Here is a 6,539-nt window from a genome sequence, read left to right on the forward strand (position 1 = left end):
CAAACTTTTTACACTTGTTCACACCCATTATTGAAATAACTTTTGACTGGACTTTACATGCTTTTTGGAGAGATGTAAAGATGGATGTTCATAGTGTTTCACTGTTGCAGTCCTAACAAATGGGTTATCTGGCTCCTGGTAGCCCTCAGCCAGAATAACAAAGGTAAGTAAAAATGATGTCAGTTGTAAAGGACGCCAGGGTGTCTGATACAAAAGAAGGCAGGAGCTGTTACTTCCTCAGTCTTCCTTGCCAATGAGCCTGAAGCAGAAGTCTTTCATGTAAAAGTGCCGGTCAGCAGTTTACCTTTGGTTTCTGACTACAGATGTTGAAGTCTACTACAGCTAAGTTCCCCATTTTGAATCCTCTTCTCTTGCCTTAATGAATGTCAAAGTTAATTGCCTTACCTGTGGAAAGCAGATTCCCCATAGAGATTTTCTTTCCTATCGCATTATTTGTTTAGGCCTTTACCACGATGTTCCCAAGTGTGATCTCTGTGCTTCCTTTAATCTGTGTATTATCCATCGGGCTAAGATTTTGGTTAGGCACTTTAGAGTTTAGTCTAAGTTCATTGATATGGTGTCCGCTGGTCTTCAGGCTTCAGATGTTCCGAAGAAGCGTAAAGATAAGGACCACGACACGCCTCAAAGCTAAGTCCTTGGATGAGGTTAAGCTGGTGTCAGTCAGGCAGTAGCCAGTGAGATGCCTTTACAGTCGGCTGCAGTCTGCTGATGTACGACCACAGGCCTTGATTGAGTCAGTCCCTTAGGCCTTCAGTCTCAGTTTTGCCTTCCGACCTGTCGCCTCTTGTGCTGGAGTAGGAGCTTCTAAGCTGACGCTAGTGTCCGAGGCCTCTCTTGTGTTCTGACAAGCAAACTTCTTCCTTCAACCTCTGCTGCAACTTCGGCAGTTGCCAGGCCTCCCAAATACTTCAGGCTTGCAGGTAACTCTTCCATTTGTAAGCCTGTGGCAAGGCAGGCTCCAACTTCTTGTTTCCCTCAATCGCAAATAGTTTAAATGGCTAATTTGTTGACTTTTATTAGGTGTTCGCAGCCTCCTCCTAAAAGGAGTAGGGATGTTTCCCCTGAGGCTTTGTCCTGCTCAGGTTCTGATTTCTTCCAGCATTTCTGCTGATGAGAGGAATTTTCTCAGGCTTTTTCTCCTTTTGAGGATTCAGATGCAGAGGAGTCAATCCCTTTGGCCTCTCCTCCAGTGGATTTCTCTCTGATTTCTTTGAACACCCTCAGAACATTTAAATGGGAAAGTCAGGATTATCTCCAATCCAAGAAACTGATTAGGGAGTTTCTGGATTGGCCTCTGCATAGGCCACTTGCTATACTCCCTGTGTTGGAAGTTGTTTTGGAAAATTCCTTGTCTCAAAATTCAGTTCCTCCTGCTCCCAGGAAACCTGACTGGTACTACAGAGTCCCTGATTCTCATCTGTTTCCTTTCAGGAATCCGTTGGCAGATCCAGAGGTTATTTCTCAGTGCCCCAAAGGAGTTAAGGCCACTGTTACCAGGAATCCTGTTCCTCTGACTGGGAGTCTAGGACCCCAGATAGGTGGGGCAAGAAGGTTTATACCTCTGCCACCCTAGCTTTTAGGGCTACCAATTGTCTTTCATATGCTGAAGTACCAGCAACACACCTTGGAGGCTATTAAGTCAAGGATAGATAGCAAGTGTACCTCTTTTGGCAGAGTAAGACATGCATGATTTACTGAATTCAGCCAGTCTGGTCAATAAGCATTCTTTGCATTGTGGTTTTGACATCCTTGAGGCATCCAAGAGGGCTACGGCTACTGGATCTGTTATTAGAAGGCACGCTTGGCTCAGAACAGCCTCTTCCAGAACCTGTCAAGGCTAAGCTTTTGGATGCATCTTTGCATAAAAAAGCAGAGGAGGTACTGAAGATAGAGGATAAGGCCAAGTCCATGCAAACTGTTAAGGATTTTCTGCAAGTTCAACCCCCTTGCTTTAGCAGGAGTTACCCTTCCAAGAGTTGGACCTTTCCTGATACCAGCAGACAAGAACTTTTCCAGGACTAGAGGTTAATCTTCTAGGGGGCATGGGCCTACCACTCAAAGATCTAGGCATTGGCAGGCTTCCACTTCTAAAGGGGGAAGCTCTAAGCCTGCATCTCAGTCAAAACACTCCATGACATTTTACAACTTCTGCCTGTTCTTGCTTGTCAGGAAAGTCCTTTAGGGGGGTGGTTGGCCCTTTTTGCAGATGTCTGGGCCACTATCGTACACAACAAATGGGTACACAAAACGGTGTCCCTAGGGCACAAGTTTTCTTTCTGTACCTCCAGCTCCCAAGGGATTCCAGGACATTCCTCCAAACCAAATGGCAGAAGTAGAAAAACATTGTCTCATCTGAGGGCAATAGAATCTGTCCCTGCTCTGCAGGTAGGCCAGGGCTTTTATTCTAGGCTTTTCCTAGTTTCAGAAAAAGGCACCTGGCATCTTATCCTGGATCTTTCCATTCTGAACTCTTCTAATTCCAAAGTTCAAAATGCTCACTACATCAGTTGCTACCACCACTTCTAGAAAAGGATTCCTGGCTGGTAACCTTGGACCTCAAAGAAGCTTATTTGCACATTAAGTTGCAGGCAATACCTTTGTTTCAGAGTGGACGAGCAACATTACCAATTCTCTGCACTGCCCTTTGGCTTATCTACTGCTCCCAGAGTCTTCACAAAGTGCCTGGCCCCAGTCATTGCTTTTGCAGGCTGAAGAAAATTCAGATTTACCCATACCTGGATGACTTGATTCAAGCAAGTTCTCAGGAACAACAATTAAAGGACTGGCAATTCATAAAGACTCTTCCCTCGGTTATACTCTCAATGTGGAAAAATCGAAAATGGTACCATCCAAGGAGAACATTCCTGGGAGCGATTCTGAACACAGCCACCCAGATGATGCATCTCATCCAAGAGAAGCAGACAAATCTTTCAGTTTACTTCAAGGACTTAGCAAACCTATCCCAGCTCCCTGCAAGCTCTGAGATTCAGGGCATCTTGTATTCTCATGATTCCATATGTAAGACTGCATATGAGGAAATTGCAATGGTACCGCAAGAACATTTGGTGTCAACATGGAGGAGTTGGATTCCTCTGCTTCCATCTCTGCAGATGGCGTTTCTATGGTGGGCAACAGCTTGTCTACAAAACAAAGGCATGCCTTTTTGAACACCTCTTGCCACTCAAGGTCTGATTACAGATGCCTCTGACTATGCCTGGGGAGCACACCTAGATGACAGATGCATACAGGGACATTGGAATGCCCAGCAGATGCACCTGCACATAAATCTAAGTTAATTGCAGTTCAGCAGGCCTTACTGGCTTCAAGCATCATCTTTCTCGAGGGATCCTGCTTGTCAGGACAGACCACACTGCAGTCACGTGGTACATAAAGCAGGGAGGGACTCACTATTACCTCCTGTGCAGGCAAAGCATGAATCTTTGGTCCATGGCAGCATCCCTGGACCTGCATCTTCTAGCTCAGTTTCTTCCAGGACAGCTCAGTGTTTTGGCAGACCAGTTGAGCTGGCAAACCTTGGATCCTCAAGTGTTGGGGCACTCCTCAGGTGGATCTTTTCTCCTCCCCAGACAACCATCTGCTACCTCTCTCTTGCACCAGACGGCACCACAGCAGAGCCTGGAAGTGGATGCTCTGTCCTTCCCTTGGATGTTGCTATCCATGTACACCTTCCCAGAGTATTGGTGAAGATCAGGGATGAATGTCCAAGGACTATTCTCATAGCTCTGGACTGGCCTAGACAGCATTGGTATCCACTGCTTCAGTCTCTCCCATCTTCTTCCTTGGCATCTTCCTCCGAAGCCAGACCTTTTGGTTCAGGAAAGGGGAAACATTCTACATCCTAATCTCCATTTGGCAGCATGGCTCATTGTATGACTCCTTCCCTTTCCCAGCAGGTGGTTGATGTGCTGAGGGAGGCCAGGATGCCTAACACTAGGAAATCTTATGCTGGCAAATGTTCTCTCAATGGATGTAGGCCAGCGGGGTGTCTGCTTCTCAAGCTACCCTTCCTCTGATGCCTGGAATACCTGGCTGATTTTCTTCAGGGTGGTTCTTTTTTTTTTTCCCCTCTATCAAGATCCATGCTTCAGCCATCTCTGCTCATTGTTCTCCTCTTGGCTATAACTTCAACAAGAAGGGTTTCAGAGCTGCAAGCTTTGGCCATGGAGCCTTTTTCTTTTCTATGCAGATTATCTCTCAGGACTAATCCTACCTCAGTCTATACGCCTTCCTACCTTCTTTCCTAGTCCTCTCAATAGAGGTGAAAGGATCCTACATTCTCTTTATGTGCACAGACAGCTCAGGTTTTACCTGGACAGGACTAAACCTTTGGAAATCAGCACAGTTATTGGTCAGTTTTACCCCTGGATCCCACAACAAGGCTATTTCTAAGCAGACCATTTCAAATCGTTTGCATGTTGCATTACATTTTGTTCCTTTCATGGCAAAGCTCTGCCTCAAGGGGTTAGGACATACTCTACTAGGGTGGCTTCCACTTTACCCACCTTTCGGGGTGTCCCTACTAAAGTAATTTTGGAGGCTGCCAGATGGTGGTCTGTTCATACTTTCACAAAGCGTTATTTGCCTCTTTTCCAGAGCCTGGGCAGGGTTTGCCATGGTGTTGCAGGGCATTATCTCCCAACAGTGAAACATGAACATAATACAGTTGTGTACACTTACCATAAATGTAGCTGTTAAGTGTATTCGCTGTTAGTCCTGGTTTCCCTCCATCATTCCCCCTTTTGTGGTCCTTTCCTATTCACTTTTTTCTCTCCCTGAGGTACAGGCTTAAATTGTTTGTCAAATTGGTTTTTGATTTGAGCCTTATTTCTGGGGTCTCCTGATTGTTATGGCAAGAGACTGAGGAAGTGATGTTGGCTGCCTTTTTTATCTGACGCTCTGACATCCTTTACAGCCAATGTCATTTTACTTACCTTTGGTATTCTGGCTGACTGAGGGCTACTGGGAGCTGGATAACCCATTTGTTAGGACTGCAACTGTAAATACACTCTAACATCTACATTTCTGTTAAGTGTACACAACTGTACTTTGTTTCATCCTCATCCAATACAGCTGTAAACACAATTAAAATTTCTAAGGTTTTTACTTTACAGATTGGCACACTTGGCAATGGGGTTTTACATACCAATGGTAATTTTCAGATGACCATATAGTTATGGGTCCAAATGTGTTCATATTGAGGTCACCTGGACTTGCTGTAGTTAGAGTCCTTTGCAAAAATCTCATAGAAATTTGCCTTGTTCCTACTAAGTTACCCAGCAGATGGAAGGATTTTCATGGCAGTGCCTAGGCCAATGAACATACTGGCTGTAGTATAGCAGCTGCCATAGAATTTCCAATATTCTCACCAGGGTTTAGTCCATGCCCTGTAAAGTTTACATGATGCAGTAGGTTTCCAAGAACATGTGACCAAAGTCGAGTAATTTGGAATGACAAAACCACAGGAGCTACAGACAAAACTAGTTTGTATGTTGGCTCTTGACTGCAGTAGCTACCTTTCTACATACCTGGGTAAACGATCATACCAGCTGTAGTTAGTTAAAACCTATATGTGTCAAGTACAGCAGCACATAGCACATTTACCAATGTTCCTTGTGCATCGCTGTCAAAGCAAACTAATAATTAAGATCGTATATTTGCCTTCCATGAAATGGGGCTCAATATATTTCATGTATGCATACTGTTCTGTATCCGTCTGGTGTTTCAGTTGTGCATTTAGTGTTTGCCTAGTATTCCAAAATCATAGTAACTAATGTATTTAAATGGATGGTCACTTGCAGTGATGGAAGTGGCCATTGCATGGGGTTTCCACCCCCCCCCCTTTGCTGGTATACAGAAAATGTAAACATTATAGGTCTGTTTTGAAAAAAACTTGCACAATATTTAAAGGTAGAGTTTAAAATGTTCTACATGGTTATTCAGAATGTCCTTTCTCTATAAAGATACCTACCCTAACAGGATTAACATAAATTATGGTGAGCTTGGCTGTTGGGGCTGTGGGTATTTGTAAACCTTTACTGTAGTTAATACAACCACTTCACATGCCTACAAATTGACACTACAATGCATGCCCATACACATACTCCTAGTGGTGATGTATCATAACAAACTGGTAGAATTACAGCTTCACAGCTAACAAATACAATGATTTTTTTTCCCCACTATAAATTAACTTGAGTGGAATTTTCTTGCATACAAAAGTAAAAGCTGCATGACCTTCAAAATGTAATGCAGCTTATTGAGCTTCCATGTGACCGACGTTCTCACTTGTTACTATGAGATCTTGGTTTGCAATCAGTGCTATAATTAGTTCTGTACTATTTATTTGAATTTATCATGTTTTTCAGCCTGCACTAGTTCAGGACATGGTAGATTTTTTTTTCTAAAGGGTTGTCCTTTGTCCCAGATAAGAAAATGGACATTGTGGATTTAAAACTTTTTGTGTGTAAATTGAATCCTAATGCACTTATGGGGGAGAG

Source organism: Protopterus annectens, chromosome 14.part0, assembly GCF_019279795.1.
Source record: "Protopterus annectens isolate FY-2018-M chromosome 14.part0, PAN1.0, whole genome shotgun sequence".
NCBI lineage: Eukaryota > Metazoa > Chordata > Ceratodontiformes > Protopteridae > Protopterus > Protopterus annectens.